The sequence below is a fragment of the Urocitellus parryii genome, chromosome 10 (assembly GCF_045843805.1).
Source record: "Urocitellus parryii isolate mUroPar1 chromosome 10, mUroPar1.hap1, whole genome shotgun sequence".
In the NCBI taxonomy this organism is placed as follows: domain Eukaryota; kingdom Metazoa; phylum Chordata; class Mammalia; order Rodentia; family Sciuridae; genus Urocitellus; species Urocitellus parryii.
Genome location: NC_135540.1, coordinates 140,894,326 through 140,910,210, shown reverse-complemented (window position 1 = coordinate 140,910,210; position 15,885 = coordinate 140,894,326).

Sequence of the window (15,885 nt, the reverse complement as noted above, 5' to 3'; positions counted from 1 at the left end):
GCTGGTGTGGGCTGTCCCGTGCTGCAGTTGTCACGTGGACTTGGAATGCCTTGTGCTGCAGCACAAGTGAGCGCAGCCCCCGCCTTGCCCGCTCGCCATACTCCCTGGCCTTTTGGACCCCGCCAGTCTGACGATGCTACGCTCCCTCCTGTGACTTTAATGCCCGCTCCCCGTATTTCTGGTGTTTCTTGTGGACTGTTCTAGGAAGCGCTGTCCCTGGTCTCTGCAGACGTCTTTGTGGGGTCCTTTGGCCCCCACTGGCGTCCAGGGGTTCCTTGTGCATTTTCTCACTCGGCCACGCTGGGGGGCAGGTGCACCCCGTGTGTGCGGCTTGTCTTTGCTCTGTTCGTGGTGGCCTTGACGTGGTGGAAAGGGCCCCTCTTGGTGGTCTGCACTTTGGCCTTGGTTGGGGGTCCCCAGCGTCCTAACCACAGCCTTCTTCAACGCCTTACAACAGTTTTCACAGTTAAATCTTGACTCTACCTAGAGTTTACTCTTGTGCAGGGCCTGAGTTAGAGACCCCACATTATTTTTCCCAAAGAGACAGCAGTGTCCCAATGGCCCCTGCCCCTGCTGTGGAATTGCCCTGGGTCTCCCTACGCAGGAGGCTGCTGTCTGCCCTCACCAGCCCTCGGGGCACCTGCTCCTCCCTCTCCTCTTCCATGCATTCCTCTTCTAAAAATAAGCAGCTGGGCCCGTTGCTGCATTCCCAAACACACCCGGCCCCTTGTCATCCTGCCTGTGCTCTGCGCAGGGCGGAAACACAGAGGGCGCCAGGAGATGCCGCTGGGCCATGATGGGCCATGAGCTTCCCCTGAAAGGCGCCTCCCTCTTTCCTCCACGCGGGTTGGTCATGGTGAGGTGTCACCAACAGCAAAAGGAATGGCTTTCCTGCAAACCCGCGTCGTGCCCAGTCCCAGGTAGTAGCTAGACGACTGGTCCTTGGAGCCGGGCGGGCCGCGAGGCCTTGCTCCTCGGCTGTTTCCTTCCAGCCGCCATACGCACCCTCTGGGACTGGGGTTTTCTTTCTGTACATCGTGGGTGGAATTTTGTTCCCTTCCATTTTGTCTAAGACCTGATCCCCGGTAACTGTGGATGGGACCTTATTTGAAAATAAAGATCACAGCAGATGAAACTAAAGACCTCCCGATGAGAGCATCCTGGCTTTGCTGTCTGGTGCTGTCCTGATGTCCCTTCCTGTGTCCTTATAAGAGAGGAGAGAGGAGAGTTGGAGAGGGGGAGGCAGAGATGGGCCGGTGTGTCTACAAGCCAAGGGATCCCCAGGGACAGTGGCAGACACCAGCAGCCGGGCAGAGGCCTGCAAGGGGTTGTCCCCCAGGGCCCCTGGAAGGCACCAGTCCTACCAGCACTTTGGTTTTATCCCTTAACACTCTTTGGACTTCTGGCCTCCAGAGCTGTGAGGGGAAAAGTCCTGTGGCTTCAAACCATCCGCCCACTGGCGACTGGCTGCAGCCGCCCTGGGAGGTGAGACACCCAGAGGAGAGCGTGGGGGCAGCCCAGGCCCTGACCCTCCTGGACAGCACTGTTTCCAGGAGCCTTGAAGCTTCTAGCTGATTTCCTTGTGGCCTGGGAGGAAGGCCTGACCTCCTGTCCCCGTCTCCCAGGTAGAGAAGCCCTCCTGCCCGACTCCACTTCCCTTCTGCCTGCCAGAGCCCTGCAGGAACCCGGGCCCCATGTGCCAGGCCCCTCCAGGCACAGGCGCGCCCGGCCGGCCTCCACACTCCACCTGCTGCTGGCCCCAGCCTCCTGGCTGACGGCTATGGCATTTGCTCCCTCACAACGTTAGCTACTGTCCCTGGGCCAGACCAGGAGTGTGCAGGGCTGGCCGAGGTGGGCTCACAGCCTGTGCTCAGGGGCTGCTTGCTGGTCTCCCCATCACTGCTGTCCACACAGGGCAGGCTGAGCAGGTGGTTAGAGCCCTCTCCCAGGGTAGGGCTGGGCGGAGCCTCACTCTCCAGCTTCTTGTCCCCCAGTCACTCTTCATCCTGCAGCGTCTGTCCCTGTCACAGGGACAGTGCCCAGGCCTCCGAGCACCCTCAGTGCCTCCCCTCCTCTCCCCAGTGCGTGCCCAGGCCTGTGCAGCAGCCCCCTCAGGGACCTCCTGCTCCCATCTGGCCCTCAGGGTGTCCGCCAGCCCGGCAGCCAGGAGCAAGCAGCTCTGCAGGCCTAGCTCTCTTCGCTCTCCTGCTCCCCCTCCCCAGCCCCAGCAGCAACAGCCAGCACAGCCTGGTGGCAGAGCTGCGCTTCGACCCGGCCCAAGTCTCTCCCCAGGAAGAGGCTGACAGGCCTCCTGCCTGCCCTGCCCAGCGCCAGCCGCCTCCCAGCACCTGCTCAGTTACTGGGCGCGCTTGGTGCCCTGAGCGCTGACCCCGCGGGGCTGCCAGCTCCTGCAGTTAGGGACTGGGTTTGTTGCGCTCCCTCCACGGGCACCTGGCACCATGCCTGGCGACCCCCAAATGGGCACCAGTGGAGCTTTTGCTGGGTTACATCCAGCTCTTTGGCAGGGCCTGCAGGCAGGTGCGGGGCCTGGATGCGGGAAATGCTGTGGAACTGGGGTGAGCGAATGGGCGGGCGATGGGATGTGGGGTCAACGTGAGGACGCCTCTGGATCAGGAAGGTCCTTCACACCCACACTGCTGACGGGCTACTGGGGACCCGAGGTGAGGGGTGGAGGTCCCCTGCATGACCAGGCTTGCTGTGGGGTCCACCCAAGCCCACGGGCTGGACTGAAGGGTCCCGCCCCTCCATGGCAGAGCAGCCTGCCTGCTCCTGTCCCTGGGTGCTGGGACAGCACAAGACTCAGACTGAAATACCCAGCGTCCTGGTGAGAGGCTCAGAGACGCCCTGCCCAGGCCCCGCGAGGAGGGAGGCTGATGCCGGGCACGGCTGAGGCATTGGGCAAAGAGTGTTTGGATTTAAAAGGCCAAAGCATCTAATAGCCGGGAAGGTTTTGCCTTCCCCTTCCAGCATGTTCTGTGGACGTATGGCCGTTGCTAGGCAACAGAGTACACTGAGGTGGGTGTGATTTTAAAGCTGTGGCTCCCGACCAAAGAGAAAACCATTAGTTGGGGTGGGGGATGGGGCGGGTTTCAGCGCAGCCCAGAGGACCTGGGACTGTCAGAAGCAATTAGAGCAAAGTGAGGTCCCCAGCCCTCCATGCGGCCCTCCTGGGCGTGCCCACCCGGAGCCTGACCTTCCCCCCACCCGGAGCCTGAGCTTCTCCTTCGGGGACGGTCAGCGTGGACTCTCCTCTTACCTTGCAGTGGGTCGCACAGTGTGTGTCAGGTTCCTGACGTGACCCTGTGGGCTGGACACGGAGAGCTCGGAGGGCCATCCTGGGGGTGGTGGTCAGGTCCTTTCCACACAGGAGCCCAGCCTCACCGCACCGTCACCACTACACAGGCGCCCACACCTCCCGGCCCCAGGGCGGATGGAAGCCCTTCGGTGAAGCGGGCCTTCTGAGTGGGGGGACAGGCAGGAAGCAGTGGTTATTATGCACAAGCAAATCGCACCTTGTGACGTTAAAGGGAGGTAAATGCCAGGGGGAGAAAAGGGAAAGGCAGAGCCAAGCAAAGGTGACCAGGGGCAGGAGTTCCTGCATCGGGGCTGGCATGGCGGGGCTGGCATGGGGGGTGGCTGCATCTGTAAGTAGGAGAACCCGGTTGGCCTCACCAAGAAGGTGACATCTGAGCGGCATCTTGAAGGACGTGAGGGACTGGGCCTTGTGGGCACCCAAGGCAGAGCAAGGCAGGGGCTCAGAGTGGTGCAAAGGCCCTGAGGCTAGGGCCTGTGTGTTGTGCTGGAGTGACAGCAGGGAACCCAGCCTGGCTGTAATGCAGTGAGGAGAGGAAGGGGAGGTCCTCACCAATGGGAGAACACGCCACCAGGACAGGTCAGAGTTTCACATCTGGGGCCCAGGTCCTGTGGTCAGGTCTCCCTCTTATCAAAGGCCAGCCTGCCCCTTGTACCTGTGTCCTTGATGGATGTCCTTCAGACCCCAAGGAGCCCTCTCCATGTACATCTTGGTTTGGGTTTCTTGAAAGCAGAGCCCGAGATCAGCAAGTTGTTGCAGACTGTTGATTTGGGATATAATCCCAAGGTGTGTCACTTGGGTCCCTGCTGTAGGGAACCGCAGATCTAGTCCACCAAGAAGTCTAACAGAAGATTCTAAAACAGATCCCAGAAAGACAGGGGGGTGGCAGCAATTCTCCAGGGGTTCTCAGTGCAAGCTGGGCGGGGGTCACCTCGGGTCACTGACACATTCCATACCTCACGCGCACAAGGCCCTGTGTGCCCGATGAAGGCCTCAGGGCAGATGCAGGAAGACACCAGGGTGTGGTGCTGGGCCTGGCCTCCTGTTTGAAGCAGTCCTGCCCCTGGCTCTCCAAGGCCCCCCGGGCTCCAGTCGTCCCACTGGGCTGACTCTCTGGCCCAAGGGATGCCTGAACTGGCCCCCATGCTCCTCTAACTCCAGGCTTGACCCATGGAGCCACACCCAGACGGGCTCTGCCATCTCTCCCCAGCAGAGGTCGCTGGACAGGTTGCTGGTTGGGGCAACATCCTTTGGGGGCTACTGTGGGATCAGCAGGGGCAGCATGAGGGGCTGGCCGCTGGGCATGCCTGCTGGCTTTCCTAATCGTCCGGCCATTCACTAATCCACCCGACAAATCCAAATGAACTCCTACGGCCTCCAGGCCAACCGGGAGGAAGGCGCAGGTCGGCCATAGTGCTGCAGGGAAAGAGCAAAAGGGAGTAGGCCCTGGGATGTCGGGCTGCGGTGCCCAGGGTTAGTGTGGGAACAGGCTGGGAGCCCCGCCCTGGAGCCGGGTGCTGGGTTGTGGGTGACCAAGCAGAGGTCACTTAACCTTTAGGCCTCAGTTTTCTCACCTGTGGAGATGGAGATGCCGAGTCCCTGCCTGCGGGGTTTAGAGGCGAAGTGAAGAGTGCTTCGGAGGTACAGGTGCACGGGTGAGTGGCCCTTCAACCCCGGCTTCTGTCTGGGGCTCACAATTCCCCTGGGCCTGAGGAGTGTCACTTCCTAGTGATCTGAAGCTTCCTCTCTCCCTGGGATGTGGAGCTGGGGTGCAGGGAAGGCAAGTCTCACTCTTGGGACGGGGCCAGTGTGCTCTGTGCCATCTTCCCATCCAGCTGTTCCCTTCCACATGTCCCTTGGGGCTGTTGCCTTGGGATCTTGAGGGCAGGAACAGGTACTGCTTATTGGTCTGTGCTGCAACGTCCACTGCAGCCTTGATACTCAATCAGTGATCAACCACTTTTAAACATTAAGTTAGTGAATGTTGAGTAACCACTGTAGGGACTTAGGCTTGAGCACAGAAGCGATCCAGGAAGGTTCCGCCGAGGAAGCATCATGGAGGAGGCCTAGAGATGCCGGTGGAGAGGGCGGGCGCCGTCTCCCGGGTGCAGGCCAGGCAGAGTGCCCGTTCACAGATGAATGCTGGTCCACAGAGGAGCCATGCCCCCAGGGGCTTGCCGTCTCCTTTCCCCCAAAGTTGCCAGGCCCAGGTGGGAAGTGGGGATGGGCCTCAGGCTCTTGGGGCCTCTCCAAAGGGCTGGGCTGCCTGGCCAGAGGAGTGGAAGTGTGGAGGCTGCGCAGGGCCAGCAAGTGCTGTGAATTATTGATCACCAGAGAACACGGTGGAGCCGAGGTCATTCCCCTCCCAGGCCAAGCAGCTCCATCATGCTTAACTGCCTGTTTTCCAAATTTCCCCAGGGCTGGCCTGGGGGAGGGATCAGCTCAGTGCCCATTTATTTTGCTTAAATCCAGTGTGTGTGTGGGGGGTGGAGGGGTGGAGGGTGAGGGGTAAAGGGATGCCTTCTACTTGGGGATGAAGTTTGAAACAGGGGATGGGTTAAGCCAGGCATTCCTAGAGATTGCCACACTATTGGGCATTGCAAAGAGGTGCTTCTCTGCACCCCAGTTCTCCCGACTCTTGCCTCACATGTTGGGGGCTGGCAGAATCCCCCCAAATTAGGCACAATATATATTCTTTGAGCAATGGCGATGTGCCTGGCTGCCTGCGTGCCATCCTCCTTCATTCCCACTGAGGCTCCAGAAGAACTGCCACAGCACACTGGGGTGAGGGATCAGATGAGGAGACTTCCAAAGAACCGTCAGAAGCCAGTGGGAAGGTTCTCCTACCCCCTGAACAGACAGGATGTGCAAGGGGGGTGGTGGGTCACAGGGGATTTGTGGGGAGGGCCACTGGAGGGGGCTGTGCCGGGAACCCTTCCCTACCATGGGGGAGGAAGAGGAGGTGCCCGGCTCTCATGGGATCCCCGTGGAAGGGGATAATGCAAAACCTGAAACGCAGTTGCTGAGCTTCGGGCAGAGGTGGAATAAAGGCAGCAGACTCACCTCCTCCCGAAACAACCAAAAAATGGGACAAAACACCAAATGGCTGTTTTCAAGCAACAGGATCCCAGGCAGCACAGGACAGCAACCGCTGAGGGTGGGACAGGAATGGGCGAGCTCAGCACCCCTCCCACGGCTGCCCGGAGCTGCCAGCCCTGGTGCAGGGAGAGGCTGCCCCTGAGCATGGAGGAGCCCTGAGCTGGGCAGGCAGAACCGAGAGCCAAGGAGACCCAGGGGCCCGAGAGTCAGGGGGCCAGGGGTCTGAGAGCCAGGGGGCCAGGGGGGCAGGCGGAGAGCTACAAAAGGAGGGCTCTGGAGGCAGCAGAGTCCAGCCTGAGCACTTGGTTGAGTGCTCATCAGCACAGGCTAGTGAAGAAATGACTACAAGGACCTGAGGGGAGGGAGTGTAAGCGCACGGGGAGTTGGCAGAGGCTTCTGCTCCTATCAGCCTGACTGGAAACAGCACACTGGGAGACGGCTCAGGGAAGTCTGGTCTCCATGGTGGGGAAAAACTGGTGGTAGATTAAGATCTGCAACTGTGAGAGCAAGACTTGAAAGGGTCAAATTGTTTCTAAATGTGTTGACTACCTTTCAGTACAAAGTCCAAAAGCATTTATAGGAATATGGACGCTCAGCACTCTTGAACTTGAGAGTCATAGGGTCTGGCATCCAGTAAAAAAAAAGGCCAGTCATGAAAAGAAGCAGGAAAATGCAACTCACTACGAGGAGAAAAGCCAGTCAACTGAGATTGATCCTCGATTGACACTTAAGTTACCAACAAGAACGTCAAAAACAGTTATTACAAACACTTTCCACCGCTTTTTTAAAACTAGAAGAAAGGTTCACTATTCAACAGACATGGAGGGTACAATCACAGGATGGGGAGTGCAGCTCGGGACTGGGAGTACTTGCCTAGTGTGTGCTAGGTCCTGGGTTCCATCCCAGAACTGGAGGGAAAAAACCTAAATCAAACTACTCCAGATGAAAACTGCAGCATCTGAGATGAAGACACACTGGGTAGGATTATTAACCCAGAGGACATTAAGAAAAGATCAGTTAACTTGAAAACCACAATAGGAACCATCCAAAAAGAAACAGAGATTAATGAGGGTTTTAAAAGGAAGAATTTTAAAAAGACAGAGGCCTCTTCAGTGAGCTGTGAGACCATTTTTAAAAGTCTAATGCACATGCAATTGGGGTTCCTGAAATGGGGCATTGGGGAGGAACAGAAAAATATCTGAAGATACAAATTCTTCTTCTTTTAAAAAGCCTTGTTCATCTCTATGCTTCATTTTGGATCGTTTCCATTGTTGTTTTCAACCTAACTAATCTGTTTTTTTTCAATGTCTTCTGTGTTATTAATCCCATCCAGTGTGTCTTCATCTTAGATGCTGGCACATTTCTAAATTGATGAAAACTATACACTCGAGGATACAAGAATCTCAACAAACCCCAGAACAATATAAACGAAACCCACATCATAATTTAATTACTCAAAATAAGTAATGAAGAAAAAAATCTTAAAATAGCCAGAAAAAAGGGGTGAGAGGGAAGAACCGAAAAAAGAGGTGTGGGGAGGAACACATTAACACAGACGAGGACGACGGCAGATTATTGCAGAAAATAATGCAAGTGAGAAGGCAATGGAGCAACATCTTTAAAAAAAAATTATTCTAATTTGTTATATATGACATCAGAATGTAGTCCAATTCATATTGCACAAATAGAGCACCACTGTTCACGTCTCTGGTTGTACACAAAGTAGAGTCACACCATTTGTGTTTTCATACACGTATTTAGGGTAATGATGTCCATCTCCAGAGCAACATCTTTAAAGCACTAAATTAAAAAAAAGTAGTTTCAACCTGGGATGTACATTCAGAAAAAGTCTTTCAAGAATAAAAGCAAAATAAAGACTTCTCAGACATACAAAACCTGAAATAACGTATCTCTGGCAGAACTGTCATACAAGAAGTGTTAAAGGATGTGCTTCAAAAACAGAATGAAATGATGAGAATATGCATTTATGTAAGGGAATGAAGAGCATCTGCCATGACAATTACATAGGTGTATATATAAAATTTTCTCTTGTTAGTATAATCTCTCTAAAATATTGTTGGCTCTTGAAATAAAAATAATAACTATATAGTGTGAGGTTTATGGCACGTATAAAAGCAAAAATATATGATAACAATAGCAAAAAGACTGAGAGGGGAAAATGGAAGTATACTGTTGTAAGTAAGTATAAGTCTCATCAACTCAATATAAAATAGCATGGCATCATTTGAAGATAGATTGTGATAAGTTAAAGAGATACACAGTAAACCTTAAAGCAACACTAAGAACTGAAACAGAGTTATAGCTTATAAGCCACAAAGTAGATAAAACTGAATTATTTAAACATGCTCAAATGATCCCAAAGAAGACAGGAAAAGGAAAGAGGGTGACAAAGAAAAAATGGAACAAGTGGAAAGCAAATATCAATATGGCAAATATAAACCTAAATACTTCCAATTAAGAGACAGAGATGGTCAGATTGGATGAAAAGGCAGGACCCAGATATATACTGCCCACATGCAACCTTTTTGTTTTTTTAGGGGGGCACCAGGGATTGAACTCAGGGACACTTGGCCACTGAGCCACATCCCCAGCCCTATTTTGTATTTTATTTAGAGACAGGGTCTCACTGAGTTGCTTAGTGCCTTGTTGTTGCTGAGGCTGCCTTTGAACTCCAGATCCTCCTCCCTCAGCCTTCAGAGCTGCTGAGATTACAGGGGTATACCCCTGCACCCGGCACAGGAAAACTATTTTAAATATAAAAATAAATAGACTAAAGCATCAGAATGAAAAAGATATACTATGCTGATATTAATAAAAAGAAGATTTTTGTGGCTTGCATTAATCTCAAAGTAGATACAGTAAAAAATATTATTAGGATTAAAAGAGTAATTTCATAGTAATAAAAGGGACAATTTATAAATTGGATGTAACAATCTAAACATTTATGCACCTAATAACAGATCTCCAAAATACAAAAAGCTCAAACCAATAGAACTGAGAAATAGATGAATACACAATTATAGTTGGATATTTCAATAGCCCTCTCTTCATAACTTATAAAAGAATTAGACCAAAAATGTATAAGGAAACAGGGACATGAGACTTCTTGTCCAACAACAGCAGAATAGAAACTCAAATACACAGCATAGAACATTTGCCCAAACAGAACAAAACCAATCTTAGTTAATGGGAAGGGATTCAAATCATAAAAATATGTTCTCTGTTTTAATGGAATTAAATTAGAAATTCAATAAGAGCTCTCAAAAAAATCTCCAAATATTTAGAAACCATGATACACACTTCTGTGTAACCTGTGTATACAGCAAGAAATGGAAAAGAAAATAGAAAGTACTTTCTCTTGAGTGAAAATAAAAACACAATGTATAAAAATCTGTGAGGTGTCACAAACACAGGCCCCACAGGGGACTTTTTAGCCCGAACTCGCATATTGGAAAAGAAGAAAAGTTCTTAAATCAATAATCTTATGTTCCACCTTTAGAAACTAGGAAAAAAAAAAAAAAAAACAAATGAAACCCAAAGTAACATGATGTTTTAGTCAGCTTCTTTGCTGCTGTGACCAAAATATGTGACAAAAACAATTAGAGGAGGAAAGGTTTATTCAGGGCTCACGGTTCCAGAGGTCTGAGTCCACAGATCGGAGACTCCACTGCTGAGGGCTCAAGGTGAGTGGGAAAGTCAAGGCAGAAAGTGGGGAGGAGAAAGTCTGCTCAGGATGTGGCAATGGGGAAGCAGAGAGCGCTCTGCCCACCTGGGACAAACCTCAACCCGCAGGGAACTGCCTCCTCCAGCCACACCTACCTGCCTCCTCCAGCCACACCCACCTACCTCCTCCAGCCACTCCCACCTGCCTCCTCCAGCCACACCCACCTACCTCCTCCAGCCACGCCCACCTGCCTCCTCCAGCCACGCCTACCCGCCTCCTTCAGCCACACCCACCTGCCTCCTCCAGCCACGCCCATCTGCCTCCTCCAGCCACACCCACCTACCTCCTCCAGCCACGCCCACCCGCCTCCTCCAGCCACGCCTACCCGCCTCCTCCAGCCACACCCACCTGCCTCGTGATCTCTGCTCAATCTGCACCGGCGGGTTGGCCCACTGATCAGGTCATGGTTCTCATCATCTGCTCACCTCGCCTCTGAACCTTGCCTTGTCTCACACACGAGCTTTGGGAGGACACCGCGCATCTCACCACGACAGAGGAAATAACACAGAACAGAAAACAGCAAAATATAAAACAAAAGTGATAGAGAAACCAAGGAAACCAAAGCCAGTTATTTATTAATAAAGAAGTACCTGAGATTTCTGCTAATAAAATCCATACACTCCTGGCCAGAGTGACCAGGTCGACGAGGAAGAAATGATCAAATGGCCGAGGGGTAAGACGCGAGGGGGACAGCCCATTGGAGGCTCTGAGAAGCCTCTCTGCTGGGCGGGTCCAGCTCTTGTCGCCTCATGGCATCCAATTACTGGGGGCCACTGTGCAGACGTGGACACCAGCTCTGGATCACCACCAGGGCCTGAAGCAGAGGGAAGAGGCTGTGGAGGAGGCCGAGAAGGGAAGAGGGAGATGCAGAGCAGGAGGCCAACGGGGAGGCTGAGGAAGGAGGAGAAGAGGGTGGGGGAGGAGGACGGAGACAGCAGCAGAGGCTAAGGCAGCTGAAGGGGACCTGGTGACTGCAGGACACCAAGAAGCAGGAGCCCCACGAGGACGATTAGACAGCAGCACAGGAAAAGTCAGACCAAAAAGGAGAGAAAGTGGCCGTGCCCTTCACAGGGCTTTTCCCAACTGAGCTAAAGGTGGTCCCTGGGAGTTCAGAGGCCCCCATCCACTGTGGGCTGTGCCAGTGCCAATGACACGCGCTCTCCACCAGCAGCCAGAACCACAGCGCCAGCCATCGCGGTGGCACACACCTGTAATCCTAGCGACTCAGGAGGCTGAGGCAGGAGGATCACAGGCTCAAGGCCAGCCTCAGCAACTTAGTAAGGCCCTAAGCAACTTAGCAAGATCCTCTCTCTAAAACAATTAAAAAGGACTGGGGATGTGGCTTGGGGTTAAGTGCCTCTGGGTTCAGTCCCCAGTACCAAAACAAACAGACAGAAAACAACGCCACCAATAAAAACAGAATAAATTTTCAACAGGGGAGGGGGAAAAAAAGAACTGAAACTTCTAAGGCTCTGCTTTTTTTTCTTAAAATTACTTTAAAAAAGGAAAATGATTGTTTTGTATGCATTTTATATTTTTGTACATATTACTAGGGGTCAGCCACTTTTAATGATCTCAGATGACGCAACCAGCCTTCTGAGTGCTGCTCTGACCTTACTTATGGTGTGACCAGGCTCATCATCATCTCAAAGGAGAAAGAGAAACCAACTTGTAAAAACAGAAAAAATAACAACAACAACAAAATCTTACTCTGAGAATTCCAGTAACATTTTGGGATATGTATTTTAGCTGTACTTTAAGTAGTCGGTTTGTTTGAGAAGGCTAAAAAGGCCAAAAATAAAAAGGTTACTTTCGATTTTCTTTAATTTGGTCTGTGTAGCTATTGTTTATTTATCTATTTTTGACCTGTTTGATGTATATGTGAAGCAATGTTGTCCAATTATAAACTGGAATTTTATTTTGCTGAGTAGTTCTCAAAAAAAAAAAAAAAGCAGTGACATCCTTGTAGATTTGGCAGTTATTAAAAGAATAATAAAGGAAAACTAGCGAGGCTTTCTGATACACACTAGTATTCCCTGCCGCTTGGGAGGCTGAGACAGGAGTGACACAAGTTTGAGGGTACCTTAGTGAGACCCTGTTTGGAAAAATAAAAAGGGCTGCGGATGTAGCTCCATGTAGAGTACTTGCCTAGCATGCACACGGCCCTGGGTTCCATCCTCAGTATCGAAAATTAACACAATATTATGCATGTTTTACTAACATTAAAAAGCAGATGGAGTCAATAAGTTCCTTGAAACACACAAGCAAACATTCCTGAAGAAGAAGCAGCCGGCCTGAGCCCTCTTCTCGACAATACGGGAAGGAGCATGTGATTCAAACCCTCCCGGGAGGAAATCTCCAGGCCAGGGGGCTCTGCAGAGGCTCCACCAAACGCTGGAGGAAGGTGGGGCACCACGGCTACCAGGATTTCCCAGAAATCCGAGGAGGAGGAAGGCCCCGGGTCCTCAGGGAAGGCCCCACGCTGCTTCAGCCAGAGAGTGCAGCCAACGACTGTCCAGTCCTCTCAACAGGCCACGAAACACAGGGGCAGAACCCGCCTCACTCCTAATCAGATCTCAGCTTGACCCAGAGTGTCCGTGAGAAGGACACAGATGTGGCAGTGAAGCCCAGGCCCGCGGCGGGGACGTTCACTCCACACTTCTGATCCACCTGGGCCTGGAAGTCTCAGCGGTGTAGGCTGCAGGGAAGAGACTACAGGATGCTCATGTCAGAGGCAAAGGAAAGAAACCTCACAGATGCATGATTACCAGGTAGCTGTGGGATCTACAAAAGAGATGTCAGAACTCATAGTGAGTTTGTCAAGCTGCAGAATACAAGAACCATCAGAATTAAAATTTTTTTATAGTTGTAGATGAATAGCGTGCCTTTATGTATGTATGTATTTATTTATTTTTATGGTGCTAAGGCTCAAACCCAGTGCCTCACACATGCTAGGCAAGCGCTCTGCCACTGAGCCCCAGATTAAAGTTTAAGAAGCAGCACCATTTATGATATGAAATATGGAGAAATAAGTCCTAGTCAAGATGTGAAAATCCTATACCCTGAAAATTACAAGATATTGATGACAGAAGTTAAAGAGACTTATTAACCAGGTAGGGAGAAACACCATACCAACAGGCTGAGAACCCACACTGTCGAGATGTCAGTCACCCCGAATCGACCTACAATTTAACAACCTAAATGAAATCTGAGCCGCCTTTTAAGAAATTGATGAGCCAATTCTAGAATTCCTATAGAAATGCGAAGGGCCTAGGAGAGCCAAAGCCCTCTCAAGTAAGAACAAGGAGGACTAACAGGATCTGACTCCAAAATTTATTAGCAAGCCTTGGTCATCAATACAGGCAGCACAGGTGTCAAGACAGAGGAGCTGATCAATGGAGAACAGAGTCCAGAAATAGACTCGCAGGCACACAGCTGCTCACACAAGGCACAAAGGAGAGCAGCCAACTTCAACACATGTCTTGCGCCATCTACAAACCCAACACGATGTGGATAATAGATCTAAACGTAAACCTAGGTCTACAGGAGAAGATGACAGAGGTCTTCAGGGTCCGGATATCAGTACTTTGGGCCTGTGGACTGCAGTGTCTCTGTTGCAAGTACACAACTCTGACATCACACTGTGAGAGTGACCATAGACAGTCCAGAAGTGAATGGGGGTGGCCATGTCCCAGTGACCTCCTGGAGATAAAACAGGCAGCTGGGCTCCATCCACAGTTTGCCAGTCCTGCTGTAGAAGAAAACAGGATAAAAATCTTTGTGACCTGGAGTTAGTCAAAGATTTCATAGACATGACTCTTAAAGCAGGATCTGTAAAATAAAAAATTGATAAATGGAGGCCTCATAAAAAACTAAAAATCCCCCTCTATGCAAAACACTCTTCAGAAAATGAAAAGACAAGCCCTAGACTGGGAGAAACCTCTGCAAAGCACATATCTGATAAATAGATTGCATCAAGAATATATTAAGCTCAATAATCAGAAAACAAATAACCCTATTAATAAGTGGGCGGAATGTCTGAACAGGTCACCAAAAGTCGTATACAGGTGGCATATAAGGCATGAAAAGATAAGCAATGTCACTAGCCACTGGGTTGATGCCAATTAAAACCACAATGAGGTGCCACCACATACCTGTTAGAATGGCCTACGTTAAAAAGGCTGGCCGCTCGCAACTGTGGTGGAGACACGGAGGAAGGGACTCCTCCTGTACGCTGCCGTCTGGCATGTAACACGGCATAGCCACTTGGAAATAGTATGGACTATTATCTCTATCACATGTAAACCATCCCATAGAACCATAAAGAGAAAGTTCTTCAACTCTTTTTATGATGTTAGCATAAGCCATCTAGTAAACTGCAAGAAAAAATTACTACTACTAAACAATCTAAATTCTAAACATAGAGGCAAAAACTCAAATAAATTTATTAGCCAAATGAACATGGATATATCTGTATCTTGACCATGTAGCGTCCACCCTAGGGATGAAAGGATGGTTACGGACAAAACTGATAATCTGACTCACTCCATTAATAGATTAAGGCAAAATGTCACAGGATCATTTCAATAGTATAATAAGAAATCACCAAACAAAAAGCATCTACTTTTGAAAAATGTGAATGCTCATTTTTTTCAGAAAACTAGGAAGTGAATTCTTGGCCCGAGAAAGAACATTAATCAACCCCTGAATGCCAACATCATTCTCTGTGATGGAATTTTAAAAATATTGCTAGACCTAACACAGAGATGCCTCCTAGCTGGGCTGGTGGCACATCCCTGTAATCCCAGACACCCAGGAGGCTGAGAAGAGAGGACTACAAGTTCAAGGCCAGCCTCAGCAACTTAGTCAAGACCTGTCTCAATGAATAAAATAAACAAGTCTGCGGATGTAGCTTGGTAGAGCACCCTTGGGTCCAATTCCCGGCACTGAAAAAGCCCTCTAGCACCACTGCTGTCCAATATCACCTTGTCTTGGAACTCACTGGGACAGAATGGCAAAGAAAAGTCAAAAGGGTCTTCAGTTATGATTGTCTACATGGAAAACCCAAGAGAATCTAATTTTGTACCATTAGAAGCCTGTACAGTTGAACAAATTGCTGGACACAAGGCAACACAGAAAATCAATAGCATTCCTATTGAGGAGTCACACCAACATGTGAGAAGGCACGAATCCCATTTACTGCAGCAGCCAACTCCAGACAGGTCTTAAGATGACGTCTAGCAATGTTGGCATGAGCCCCTTGTGGAGGAGGTGCAGGAGTGGTTCAGCTGAGCAGAGCAGAGCCTCTGAACCAGACCACCAGAGCTCAGGTCTCAGCTGTCCACCCTCCACATCCTGGCCTGCGTGAATTAGTCCCTCACCCCATGCCTCAGTTTCCCCATTTATAAAAGAGAAATACTAATATGTATCTCACGGGGAAGTTGGGAAGATCGGTTGAGCTAGATATAAAGTGTTTAGAACAGGGGCTGCCACACTCAACTTCTCTATATGTGGTTCCTATTGTTATAGAGAAAATTACAAAGTTTAATTGAAAGAGGTGAAACAAGACCCAAATAAGTAGAGAGATGGACCACATCGTGGATGAGATGATTCAGTGTTAGGAAGAACCACATTTTTCTCCTGGCTAATGTAAATTCATCGCAATTATAATAAAACACCCAAGAGGATTTGGAATGGAACCCAAAAG